Genomic DNA, 13,640 nt, shown 5'->3' on the forward strand with positions numbered 1-13,640 from the left:
CCTGAGGGACATAGACTGTTATAGTTACACATGGCATTGTGACCTTGAGCGAAGCACTTTTGCTCATGGTGTCTTGTTTTCATTTTTCTTAAAATGAGGCTAATAAGGTCTTCTTTATGTTGAAGTAAATTTCTAGATCCAAGATGGAGACACTCCAGCCCTGGATGCACATCAGCAAATTGAATCTTAGACGATGTTCATCTGCCTATAAATGCTCCGCTTGACCAGAAACGCAGTCTATACACTCAGCCAAGCCCCAAGCGCCAAGCCAGCTCTGGGCTCCATATGGACTCCTTTGTTCTGTATTCATTTTCTACTTGCTGGTTCCTTGTTCTTTATCCTATAAAGCTCCCTGTCTTCCACCCATTTTGCAGCTCTCTGGACCCGTGGGAACAGAGACCATCTGCTTCATAAAGTATTAAATAGTTTGTTTATATTGTCTAAATTGTCTTCTTCAATCATTTTTACACTTAGCTTTCTTCATGGAGATGTTAAATGTATAAATTTTTTTAAAAAAAAATGTGTCTTAAAGTGCCCTACGACAAAGTTGGCAAACTTTTTCCGTAAAAAGCCAAAAAGTAAATATTCTAGGCTTTTTCGGCCATAGGGTCTCTGTCACAACTACTCAACTCCCATGTGGCACAACAGCTGCCAGAGATGGTGTGTAAAAGGAATGTGACTCTGTTTCAGCAAAACCTTATTTAAATAAATACTAGTAGTGAACTGGCTTAGGGCTATACTTTGCTGACCGTTGCCCTAGAGTCATGGAATCTTATGATTGGAAAAGACAATAAACGTCATGAGGTTTATGGTACCAAGACGCTTCCTGCTACATTCTTGATAGCACTGCCTAATCAGTCAGGAAGCACCTTCCTGCAGAGCTCAGAAGTAGCCTCAGAATCCTTCTTAATACAGGGCTGCAGATCAAGCTGGGCTGGCATGTGTAATGGTATCTGTCATTTTCCCCTGATCTTGTTCAGTTCCCACAACTCCCAAATGAGAAAATGGAGGCCAGTGATTCAGTAACAATAAATATAAAAGTATTTTAAAAACGTGTAAAGCACTTCTTCACTGCAAAATGCACTGATCTGGAGCTAAAAACCAGCCATTTAAAACAAAATTTAGATAACAATAATAAATTAAATCATTGCGTACAAACTGATCATGCTTATTTTCTGCAGCAGGAACAATCGGGTCGAGATTTTCTGTTGCCCAATTTGCATATCCCGGAAGGTATGGACTCATCCTTTTAGTTCGTGCAGATCAGTGTCTGCTGTTTTCCGCTGGCAGAAAACTCCCTGGCCCTGGGTTGGAGCCCAGGAGATAAGGTCTGTATCTTTCCTCTGCAGGACCACACAGGTGCCTGGACAAGGCTGCAAGCTGTCTTAGGTTCCCTCCAAGCAAGGGTCTGTTCAAAGCAGAGCCCACACGGGCCACAGTGCTCCTCTGGCTGGCCTCTTCTCAAAGCTGTTTCGTCACCTCATTTTGGGAAGGCAAACCTTGACATTTCTGTTCTTCTCTCAACTTGCTCATCCGAAAGATCAAAGCCTTCTATAAAATATGCAGCTACTCAGGGTCTGTGATGTTGTGATTTATAGTAAGAAATATATATATTTGGCCTTTGTCCCCATTTCTGGCACAGAGCTAAAACCTTTGGAATTTCCTAAATAATGAGAGCCGTAAAGGTGTCTTGTAATTCATAAAAAGCCTCTTTCAACCACACTGGAGTTTATATTAATGAGGTGATTTGGGGAAAGCCTGTAAGGATGGGGGCTGGTTGCCAGGGGAACCAACCCAGATCACAGTTTGGAACTTTCAGCTCCACCCTTTGAGCGCTGGGAAGAGGTGAGGGGATGGAGGCTTCAGTTCAATCACCAATGGCCAATGATTTAATCAACCATGCCCATGTAATGAAGCCTCCATAAAAACCCGAAAGGACTGGGTTGGAAGAGCTTTCCAGGTTGGTGAACACATCGAGGTGCCGGGAGAGTGGTGTGCCCAGAGAGGGCATGGAAACTACACGCACCTTCCCACCAGCAAGTGGGAACCTCCAATTTATAGCCAGTTGGTCAGAAGCAGAGACGACAACCTGGATTTGGGATTGGCATCTGAAGCGGGGGAGCAGTCTTGTGGGACTGAGCCCTTAACCTGTGGGATCTGACGCTAACTCCAGGTAGAGAGGGTGAGAATTGTTATACTATAGGACACCCAGCTGGTGTCACAGAATTGCTAAATGTGTAGAACATCCACATGTCTGGTGTCAGACGTGAAGTCATGCTGCAGTAGAGTATGGAGAGCAGAGGAGACACACGGGAGTGTGGTTTGTCCTTTACAGGACTGACAGCTTATATCCCTGCCCCTAAGAAGCCAAGGTCCCTTACAAATATTAAATAGGTGACTCTTTGCCATTTGAGATCAACCGCTCCTTTTGGAATCTGATGATAGCCATGGACCTTCTCCACAGGAAAGGCATGTGCACTATGGTCACTCCAAGTTTTCCAGCCTCCAGAATCACCTCTTTATTTACATCTAAACAACAATAATTCCAGACTAGTTGATAAAATAATCATATCTGCAAAATGTAAATAGCCATCTGTATCATTAAGCAGAACATTTAACATCTCAGTTAGGAGGACTTTGCCTGTATGTGGACTTCCTAGTGATCCCACGTGGGTGCCAACCTTGCAGCTACCCGACAAGGAAGTCTCCCAGAGATCTGGCCCAGAACAGGTGGATGCTGCCCGGAACAGATTTCAGCTTCCAGTCTAGAGCGCAGAATGCATTGCATCTTCACAACATGGCGCTATCCAGGTTCCCTCACTACACACAGGCAAAAATTTGTCTACAATTTCAGAATTCCGGAGAGCTTGGCATTGGGTAAGTCCCTCTGTAACCTGCCTGAGGGCCACTGGCTCCTAGAGAAAAGACTCCTGAGGGTGGGGACTGCTTCATTGAGTCCTGGAGAACTGGGGCCTGAGGTTCAAAGCCTCAGGACCCTGAGCCACCCGGCCCAGGGATCACTGCCACACCTTTTCACTCCACAGTTCCACTCTCCCAGCTGTGCCAGTGAATCAGCATAATTTCACTACTAGGATGTCTATGTAGGGGAAGTGAAGGAAAAAGAACATTCTAGGGAGCAATGGGTTGGGGTGGGAGCATCCTGAGTAGGATCCCCTGGTACCGTGATCTCTTACAAAACAGAACACGGTTCCCTTTTCATAAGTGAAGCCCCTCTGACCTCTGCATGTAGAATGGCAGCTCCCTCCCCACCTAGAAGAATGCCCAGCCCAATAAACACTTGTTAAATACATTTAATGAATAAATAAAGAAATCACAAGTAGCCATATTTTTGGAGCCTGGCTCAGGCTCCACCTCCTCTGGGAGCCTCCTCTGACTGCTCTGGGGATCTCACCATTTTTCATGTGGTGCTCACTCATGGTTTTCAACAAGTTCATACTGATCACCTACTATGTGCCAGATCCCATTCTAGGCCCTGGAATTATGGAGGAGACTAAGGAAAGTCCTCGCCTTCAAATCGCTCACAGTGTAGTTTAACACATACAAAGCATCCAGGTTTGGTTTCCAATTGCGTCCTGGTGGTCCTTTTTTCTGCCCAAGGAGCAAGGGTATACCAAAGAAGGGAGGAGGCTGCCATCACCTGAGCACCCAGTGCATTCCCTGCTGTGTGATATGTGCTCTTCTGTAACCAGGTGAGGCATGCCCCTCAAAGAAGGGTCATCAATGGGAAGAGGATGAGAGGGGGCAGAGAAGGGACTTGCAGAGAATGGGAGTCAGAACCCAGAGGTGGAAGGAGAGTGGGGAGCTGTTTCCCATTGGAAATATAAAAGAAGGCTCAGAAGAGACATGGGGAAGGATACACCAGGTCTGATGTAAAAAAGTCAGATGCCCCCTGAACCGGCGTGACCTCGGCACACCACTCTCCCTTTCTTGGGCATTTCCATAGCAGAAAAGGTAATTGGTGGCTTAAATGACTTCCAAATCTTTTTGTGTGCAAACATCTGTGATCCTTTCTAACCCACACAGCATCTTCCTCTTTCACTTCCTGAGGACCCTCTTCTGATGCCTCTGTATAGAAAACGACTTCTGGTGTTTCCACAAATGTGGTCTTCTCACAAAAAAGGGTCCATTAAACCTGAACTTTTACTTCTTAAGGAAAATTACTTTGGGAGATGAAGGGCCACAGCAGAACTCAGTGGTTTCTCTGCTCTATTCTTTCCAACAAACCCTAGAGCCCCATCTCCTGCTCCACCCTCCCCTCTGGCCTCTCCCCAACCTGGAACCCCGCCATTGGCTGTTCTGATCCTTCTCTTGCTCAAGTGACTCACCTGATTGGCTGTGGGGTCAAAATCCAATTGGCTCCTGCAGTCACCAAGGGGCCTTGGCTTTTGGCCCTCTGGCCACGCACAGACAGAAGCCAACAAGACTATCCTCTCAAGTGACTTCTTCCTCATCATGCTTGTCCCCATGGCTGAAGGAGATGGATTGAGCTAGTCAAACGATGACATGAGCTGAAGCTCCTCATTGAGCAACTGGCTGCTCAAGTGGATAGGCAGAGGTCAAGGTTCTCGCCCCACCACCCCCAACCATTGCACAGTTACACATAAAGGACAACTGCATGAAAAGCACCTGGTGGCTCTGGAACCACAAACAGTTTGGATCAATTCGTTCAAAGGCTCCTTGGACAGCCACACTGCCCTATTCTCTCTTTGCTTCCTGGCCATTGGGCTCCCTGCTGACGCCACTGCCTGCTCAGACAGGCAAGAACACAAGCCCCTCAATTACAAGGGTCAGGGATGCAATGAGCATAGTTCAACTAGTTGACCATGTCCCATTTGCAATCACAATGCTACAACATAAGCAGAATCATAGCTTCCTCACTAATCATTTCCCAATCTTTCCAAACACAACCTTTCTTTCAAAAGAGCAATATTACCACAGGACCGAGATATGTTGCTATAGCAATAATTAAATGATTGATGATAGGCAGCTAAAAATATTCTTTGAATGAAAGTAAGACAGTTTCATTTTGACAACTCGGCTTAGCATTTTAAAAAACAAACATCATTTTGTGTTTGTGGGTTCTGTAAACATAGCCAAATCAGTAGCCTCAGAAATCCTTATACCTTCTGTAAGTAAGAAATCAGAGAGTTAAAATCAGACAATGAAACCACTAATATTTATTATCTACCATCCACAAAGCTCTGTGCTATGCGTTGACACACAGAAGTACAAAGCTCAGCCCTTGCCTTGGGGATGGAGAGTTTGCTGATTTGAGGACAGAAAAGCTATAAACCTACATAAAAATAATTGAGTGAAAATAGCCAGATATTATGAACTCTCACTGAAATGAACATCTGCAACAGGTACATTGCTGGGTTCAACACATTATTATGAACATGGCCCCACCAAGTTCTGATATGAGAGTTGGTAATTGTACATGGAGCATGGAGCGATAAAGGACAGACATAAGTAATGCTGGATTTTATAAGCATCTCAAATTAGTTGGGAGAGAATTCAGCTGCAAGTGACAGAAAACTCACAAATAGTGGTTTAAACAAGTGTGGGACTTATTTTCTCACTCAACAAGAATTCCAAAGGTAGTAAGCTCAGAGCTGGAGAAGTCATCGGGAAAAGCCTCAACAGTTTCTACTACTCTTCTGCTATATTGTCCTATGTTTGTGGATTTTGTCCTCCTGTTTTCGAAATAGCTGTCACACTCCAGGCATCGTGTCCATATTACAAGAAGAAAAAAGAGGGAAGTTTAAGCAGCAAAAGTCTTCTCTTTTTAAGTTATTGTCTTTTTATTTGGGAAGAGAAGCCTTCTTCAGATAACTGCCTTCATCTCATTGACCAGAACAGATTACATGGCCACCCCCAGCTGCAAGGGAAGCTGGGTATTTTTCACTTTCCAGGTTCCATAGTAGAGAAAGCAAGGGAGAAGGTGATTTAAATAGGTTTCACTAGGGGCCGGCCCAGGGGCGCGGCGGTTAAGTACACATGTTCCCCTTCAGCGGCCTGGGGTTCGCTCATTCCTATCCCAGGGGCAGACATGGCACAGCTTGGCAAGCCACGCTGTGGCAGGCATCCCACATATAAAATAGAGGAAGATGGGCATGGATGTTAGCTCAGGGCCAGTCTTCCTCAGCAAAAAGAGGAGAATTGGTGGCAGATGTTAGCTCAGGGCTAATCTTCCTCAAAAGAAAAAATAGGTTTCACTGGACCAATAGCATCTGCCTTATGCTTGGCACATAATAATCATGTAATGTATGAAATGTACTGATTTTAAATAGTCATATCATAAGAGATTCTTTGCCTGGCCTCACTGAATGTACAACATGGCCCTATTTTTCTCTTTTTAAGAATAGTCTTTCAAACATAATTATGTTTTTAAGAATATGTTTTTAAAGAACAGTTAAGTACACATTTTATAATGATTATCTCTGAATGGTGAAATTACAGATATTTTTTATTTATTTCTGTGCTATCTGGGTTGTTTATTTTATTTTTTAGTTTTCTATAACAAAAGTATTATTTTGTAATAAGAAAACAAAAAAATTTTCTTAAATAAGAATGTTCATGATTATTTATGATATAGCATCAAATAAAAAAGCAGTATATATGACATTTTCCCAACTTCCATAAATATGCATGAGAGAAGCAAATAATATATATATGAGAGAAGAAAAGGTCTGGAGAGTTGCCTCTGAGTACTGGGAATAGAGGTCGTTTTAATTTTCTTCCTTCTGCTTTTTGTATTTTCCAAATTGATTAGAAACAACCAGCCATCACAGGTTAAGCAGGTCTCCGCCTGGACCTGGAGGGAAGGGGGCCTTGGAGGATTAGCTGAACAACAGGCTTTGAAAATGAAAATTGCAGCAAAAAAAAGCATTCTCCTGAGGAACAGGCCTTGTTTGTTAAGACCAAAAAGGATACAGAAAAATACTTCCCTCTCCCTGTTTCCTTTCTCCAAAAGCACTTTCTGCTGAGAAACATTAAACCCCTTAACATTCTTCAGGGGCTTCTCAAGTCCGAGGCTCAGAGCCCCACAGAGGGGTATTTGTTCCTTTCTGGTGAGTCAGCTGTGAACCGTGACTCATTGTTTTCCGGCAAAGGCGGCCACCGGAAAGGGTCCTTTCACCGGCTGCTTCTTCGCAGGAGGCTGGAGAAGCTGGGAGCAGAAAGATGGCTGGGGGGCTCCTTTGCTTTTAAGGTGACCCAGTCTTGATACAACCCTGCAGCCATCTCCTTTCTCCGGTTTTATGTTTCTTTCCAGTAAACACTCAGCTTTCTCCCAGAAAGCAAGAGGCCATCTATAATGCTCCCGAATTTGCAGAGCCAGAGGGCGTAACCCTAAAGGCCTGGGAAATTAATCTGGCAAAAGGGTCCGCCTGCTGGACCAACCTCAGAGATTCAGCCGATTCTGTAGGCCTTCTTTCCTTCATTCGTTCACTCACTTATCCATTCATTCAGCAACAGTGCCTGGCCTAGGCATACACTGAGAATAAGACAGACTGAAAGTGGCCTTCAGGGAGCTTATATTTGGGGCGCATGTGGGTGGGGGAGACAGAGAATAAGAAAAAAAGGAAACACAGCAATAAATAATTTCAGAAAGTGGGAACATGCTATAAAGAATATAAAGCAGAATATGGTTCTAAGGGTCACAAAGGAGCAGGGTGGATAGTCAGGAAAGGGTCTTTCAGGAGGTGGCATTTGAATTGAGACTTGAATGGTGGGAAGGCGCAAGCCATGAGAAGCTCAAGCGTGGTGTAGGTAGGCACCAGCAGGAGATGACAACAGAGCCCAAGAAGCATGGGGTCCTGGAGGCTGCGGGGAAGAGAATAAGTGGTATCTACAGAGTCCTAGGGAGCCAGAGCAGAGGGTTGCAAGCAGCCATCCAGCCATTGGCAACTGTTTTCCAGCCCTGCTTGATGGGAACATAGAAGATTAGATTAAAAGCTTCCTGTTTTCTAGGAGAGTCCAGTCTAGGCCAAGAGACAGAAACAATACCTAAAGCAATTATTGAAGAAATCAGGGCTAAGTTGTGTACCTCTGATTTTACCCAAAGTCATTTGGAGAAGGCAAGATCAGTGTGGACAGGGCAGTCAGAGGCTTTCACGGGGGAGGAGCACACTAGACCCAGGAGAGGGGAAGGATCACGTGGGAACAGCGCTTTCGCTGCATACACCAACCCTTCCATTGTAAACACCTTTAACCAATCACAGCTCGCTTTCCCACCACCTTGGTCTCAAAAACATTCTCAAACTAACATTCCAGGCAGATGCTTCCAGTCAATCAGGGTGAGCACAGGAGGAGAAATCTCAGCCTAAGCCAGAGACAGTGGGTCAGGGAACCCAGGGGGAGAAAGTGCCTCGCTAATAGAGAAGCCCAAAGATCAGGTAGGAATTACCCAAGAGAAGATGGCAAAGATGGTGGCTCCAGCCAGAAGAGCAGCATGTACAAAGGGCTGGAGGTGGAAAAAGGTGGGCTGAGTGATTCTATGTGGCCAGGGTTAGAAGGGGCAGGAGCAAAAGTGGCTGGGGAGGTGATCACAGATGGCGGTGGGGGCCAAGGGAAGAGTTTGGGCTTTATGGGAAGCAGTGGAGAAGTCTGGAAAGACTTTAGCAGGGGAGGGAGAGATCCTATTCTAGCCCCAAACATCACTCTAGCTGCTCTGCAAACCAGGGAGGACACAGGATGGGAGGATGTTGCAGGAAGCTGGACTAGGGTGGTGTCCAGGGGAATGGAGACAAGTGGGTGACTTGGAGGCAATTTAGGACGTGGAATTGCTCAGAACTGGTGATTAGATGTAAAGGTAGAGAAGAGGGTCAAGGATGGAGTCCTGCTTCCTCACATGAGTTCCCAGATCCCCCCACTGATAAGGGAGGAATGAAAACTGACAAGCCCAACTGAGCTGTCTGTTCAGATCTGAAATACCCGCAGGAAGCCATCTGTGCCTGAAGCTTTGCGAAAAGATGCCCATATCTTTACTGAGAACTTGACACACCAGACATTCAGCTGTTTCTCACTTCTGCTTTAGGTCTCAGGCAAATTGTACACAAAGGCCTTCACGTCCAGGGCATCTCATTTGCAATGACACTGAGAAGTGGCCCAATTTTTGAAAACCACTTGATATTTTAATTTGCTAGTGTCCCATCTTTGCATAGGGTAATCCAAAGGCTCAGAGAGGCTGGGGATGTTATTCAAGGTCACACAGTAAGTTGGAGATGAGTGGAGAGTTAGAACCAAATATCCCTAATTTATTAGACCTCACTTGCTGCTCAGTCCCTGAACAGATGGAGCATCTTAAGTTATGCCACTGCCCCCTTAGCATATTTGAGCAACAGCATCAAGTGTACGAGAAAATGACATAGCCCTCACTCTCTAAGTGTCAGGTCAGCACCTCTGGTCAACCTCCTTCCACGTTATAAATAAAACCTGAGGTTTGGCCCAGAGTGACAGACGGGTGGGATCCATGATATCTATGTGCATCCCAGTTTCTCCCAACTCTACTTCTCCCTTCCTTGAGTAGCATTTAACATCTAAAGGAAGGTGGAGTGGGGCGTGTTCAGAGTCTGAAACATGACATTTGAATGGCACCTCACTCCTGTGACGGAGCTCCAAGGTGAGGTAGCACTTCTCAATCTCAACTCTCAAAATGGTTCCCCTCGGCAGGCTCCTGAGCACCTACTGCGTGCAGGCACTGCCATCAGCACCACACACTTGTTCTCTATATGCAGTTCTGTTCAGGCCTCTGATAAGCACTTTATGCAGAACAGGAAAAAAAAAGATTTTTTAAATTTGGCCTTCTCCTGAACTCTAGGCCCTTTTTGGCTGACCTCCTCGTGTGGGGCATGCAAATTCAAAGGAGCTGAACTGCCGTGCAAAACTAAGTGATGAGACATCTGGAGATCTGGGGGTGGAAAGGAGGTGCAGGGGAGGGGAAACTGGAGTCAGAGAGGCTGGGAAGGCCCGAGCTGGGAAATCCCCACTGGGTCTGGGCCCAGAAGACAGACAGTGAATATGACGAGCTGGACAATATAGGCTCCCCACATCCCCCCACCTTCATTCATTCATTCATTCATTCACTTATTCAACAAATACTTACAAAACACCTTCTAAAGTGTCCTGGGTCCTGAGACTATAGTAGCAAACATCAAAATCTGTTCTCATGTAGCTGATATTGTGGTGGGGGAGACAGACGATTAGGAAGGACATCAAATACTAGGGGGTGATACATGCTGGGAGAAAACCTAAGTCAGGGAAGGAGACATTGGAGTGGTGCTGTGTGAGAGGGGACTGGAGGGGTGTGGGGGGCCAGGGAAGGCTCCAGGGAAGAGGTGAGTTTTCATCAAAACCTAAAGGAAATGAGGGAGCCAGCCCTGCAGATACCTGGAAGAAGAGCATTCCAGGCAGAGAAACAGAAAATGAAAAGATCCTGGAATGGGAACATGCTTGGAGCCTTAGAGAGACATCGAGTCGGCCGTGAGGCTGGAGTCCAGTGCGCTGGGGCTGAGAGGAGGAGGAGGGGCAGAGTGGTGATGCTCCAAAGCACAAAACTGCTCAGTTTTCTTGTATTGAGGTTGGAACCAGCTCAACCCATGGGGACAAGAGGGCCAGTGGACTTTTGGGGGCATGTGCATTATATCTGTTCACTCCCATAACACTACACATGAGGAAAGTGAGGCCCAGGAGAGGGAAAGGAATGGCCCGAGATCACCCAGTTAGGTAGGTAGGACCTGAATTTGCCCCAGTGACTGTTGGATCAAGTCTCTGATCTTCCCATTACAGTTAGCTAAGACGCTGGCAGTCAGGCAGAAAGGGAGTCAGAAGACTTGTGAACAACCCAATTGTCCTGGTTCATTTGTAACACCTGGGATGGCTGCAAGATTCCAGAAGAGGAGCCAGTGGCTGCATGTCCCAACAGAAAGGACCTCGGACAGCCTCTTAATTATCCCTCAGCCTGGCCTGGCAGGGAGGCCTGCATACCAGAGGCCTTGGAAGTTTCAAGGAGAATCCCCACACCATTGGCTGGGAAAGGGGGCAACCCAGCCACATCCTGCCTGATGGACTCTACACCTGCAACCTTTGGGAATCAGGCTATCTCAGAGGACACCAGTGTGGGTAGGCGATGACCCTGGAGATATATATCTGCTCGAGCAAAAAGGCTAGGAGACCATAATTATGCAGGATGGTGCTTAAAATAGGAATTTAACTTGGTTATAGAAACATAAAGAAATTTACACCTCTTTCACAGCTTGATTCATGAGCCAAGATTCCTTCCTATTAGGACAGTCATTGTTGATCATTCGTTCATTTGTGTATACAGTTGTCCAACAATTTTTGTGGCAGGAACTGTTCTAGGTGCTACAGTGAACAAGAGACAATTGAAAAGTAATGATACAGGCTCTATCCATACAGTGGAATATTATTTGGTAATAAAAGAAATCAAGTACTAATACACATTACGATCTGGATGAACCTTGGAAACATTATCCTAAGTAAAAGAAGCCTGACGCAAAAGACCGCAAATGATTCCATTTCTATGAAATGTCCAGAATAGGCAAATCCATGAAGATAGAAAATAGATCAGTGGTTGCAAGGGACTGGGGGGATGTTGGGGAAAAGTGAGGAGTGACTGCTAACGGGTCAGGGATTTCTTTTTGTGATGATGAAAATCTTCTAAAATTGATTGTGGTGATGGTTGAACAACTCTGTAAATTTACTGAAAACCACTGAATTATACACTTTCAAGAGGTGAATTGTATGGTATGTGAATTACATCTCAATAAAATGTTAAAAAAGAAGTTAAAATTTAAATTTTACATTTAAAATTTTTAATTAAATTATTAAAATGTTACATTTAAGATTTTTAATTAAATTAAAATTGGTAGAAGTAGAGCTTTTAAGATTAATAGATCCAAGTTGGTCATTAAATGACAACTGTCATTATTTTCATGTACTTGTTATGATGCAATTAATACTTCTCTCTGTGAATCATCCACAACACAAAAGAAAGTGAGGCATGAACCAACCTAGGCTGAACTCAAGCTCAAACTGAGAAGGCTGCCAGAAAAAAAAAAGAAGTCATACTGGAGAAGAGTGGGCCAGTAATCCAACACGGCTGGGGTTCTTATCAGAAGACTGCCGTGTAAAGACAGAGACACACAGGGGAACCATGTGATGCCAAAGGTAGAGGTTGGAGTTATGCAGCTGCAAACCAACGAAGGCCAAGGACCACAGACAAAGCACCAGAAGCTAGGAGGAGACAAAGGAGGATTCTCCTACAGGTTTCAGAGTCTGGCCCTGCTGACACCTTGATTTCGACCTTGTAGCCTCCAGAAATGTGAGCTAATAAATGTCTGTTGTTTTAAGCCAAAAAAAGAAAGAAAAAGAAAAAGAAACAAAAGTTAATGAACATTTATTATTATTGGCATCATTTTGTAGATGAAGGCAAAGCAGCATTATTCAGGCCCAAGTAAATTACCTAATACTCATCCTTTAGGAACAGGGCTGTCTCCTGGGCTAGACCTTATACATACTGCAAATACATGCTCTCACAATAAAACTCAATTCAAAATTTTAAACATTTAAATCCTTCCCTTGGGTAACGATACCCAATGGTAGGCAATTATGGCATTATCCCAATTTAAGAGTATGCCATTTGCACTTGTAAATGTTCCATTCTCACCAACATACCTTTTAAATCATCTCTTCCAAGTAATTTCTTTGCAATTATCAGGCTTACTAAACTATCCTTCTTAAACTTGCCACCTGGAGCATTTAAAACCTTTTGGCCAGGAGAAGCAGGCCCATGAGATGGATTTTCCAGGAGAGCCTGAGATAGAGGTTGTGGGGGGATTTGGCAAAGACCTGAAGGGGTCATGCAAGTGCCTGAAGTTTGGGAAGCATTGCCACTCATCATTCAGTTCATGGATTTCCCAGCATGCCTTCTAAGATCCAGAGTTGACTACTATTGGGTGTGTTTGACTTATAGTGGGATCTCACCCAGAAGAGCTGAGGAGTCTTCTCGGAGATAGGAACCACGCCGATATCCTGACTGCTTATCAGCGTGGGCCTTTCCCACCACATTGGTGAGACCCTGCTGAGGTCACTCAAGTCTGAGGATGTGGCAGTGTGGCCTGAAAGTTAAGAACTCCAAGCGTGATTCAGACAGACCTGACCTTGGGTCCTGGTTTAACCTCTTCTTTCTCCTAGCTTCAGTTTACACATCTATAAAAAGGGGGATAATCAGAGGTCCTACCTTACAGGATTGCTGTAAGGAGAAATAGAGATAGCGTGGAAGTGTTAACACAGCCCATGGCACATTATAAGCATTTTTAAAGGTTTATACTCCCTTCTCTTCCTAATTTATTATTGCAATTATTAATATTAATGTTGAAACCTCAGATTACCTTTGAATTCTTCAGTTCCCAAATCCAATCACTGTCCAGGTGCTGTTCATTCATCTCTATGGAGTCTCCTCTAACCCCTCCCTTCTGCACCATACTCTTCGTTACCTTTTCCCTGAATGAGGTCAGGCCTCCTCATTTCTTATGTGATCCGTCTCAGCCTCTTGATGAATCTAATGCCCCTTAAACGAGTGGTTCTCTAACTTTGCT

Source organism: Equus quagga, chromosome 2 (assembly GCF_021613505.1).
Source record: "Equus quagga isolate Etosha38 chromosome 2, UCLA_HA_Equagga_1.0, whole genome shotgun sequence".
NCBI classification, from domain to species: domain Eukaryota; kingdom Metazoa; phylum Chordata; class Mammalia; order Perissodactyla; family Equidae; genus Equus; species Equus quagga.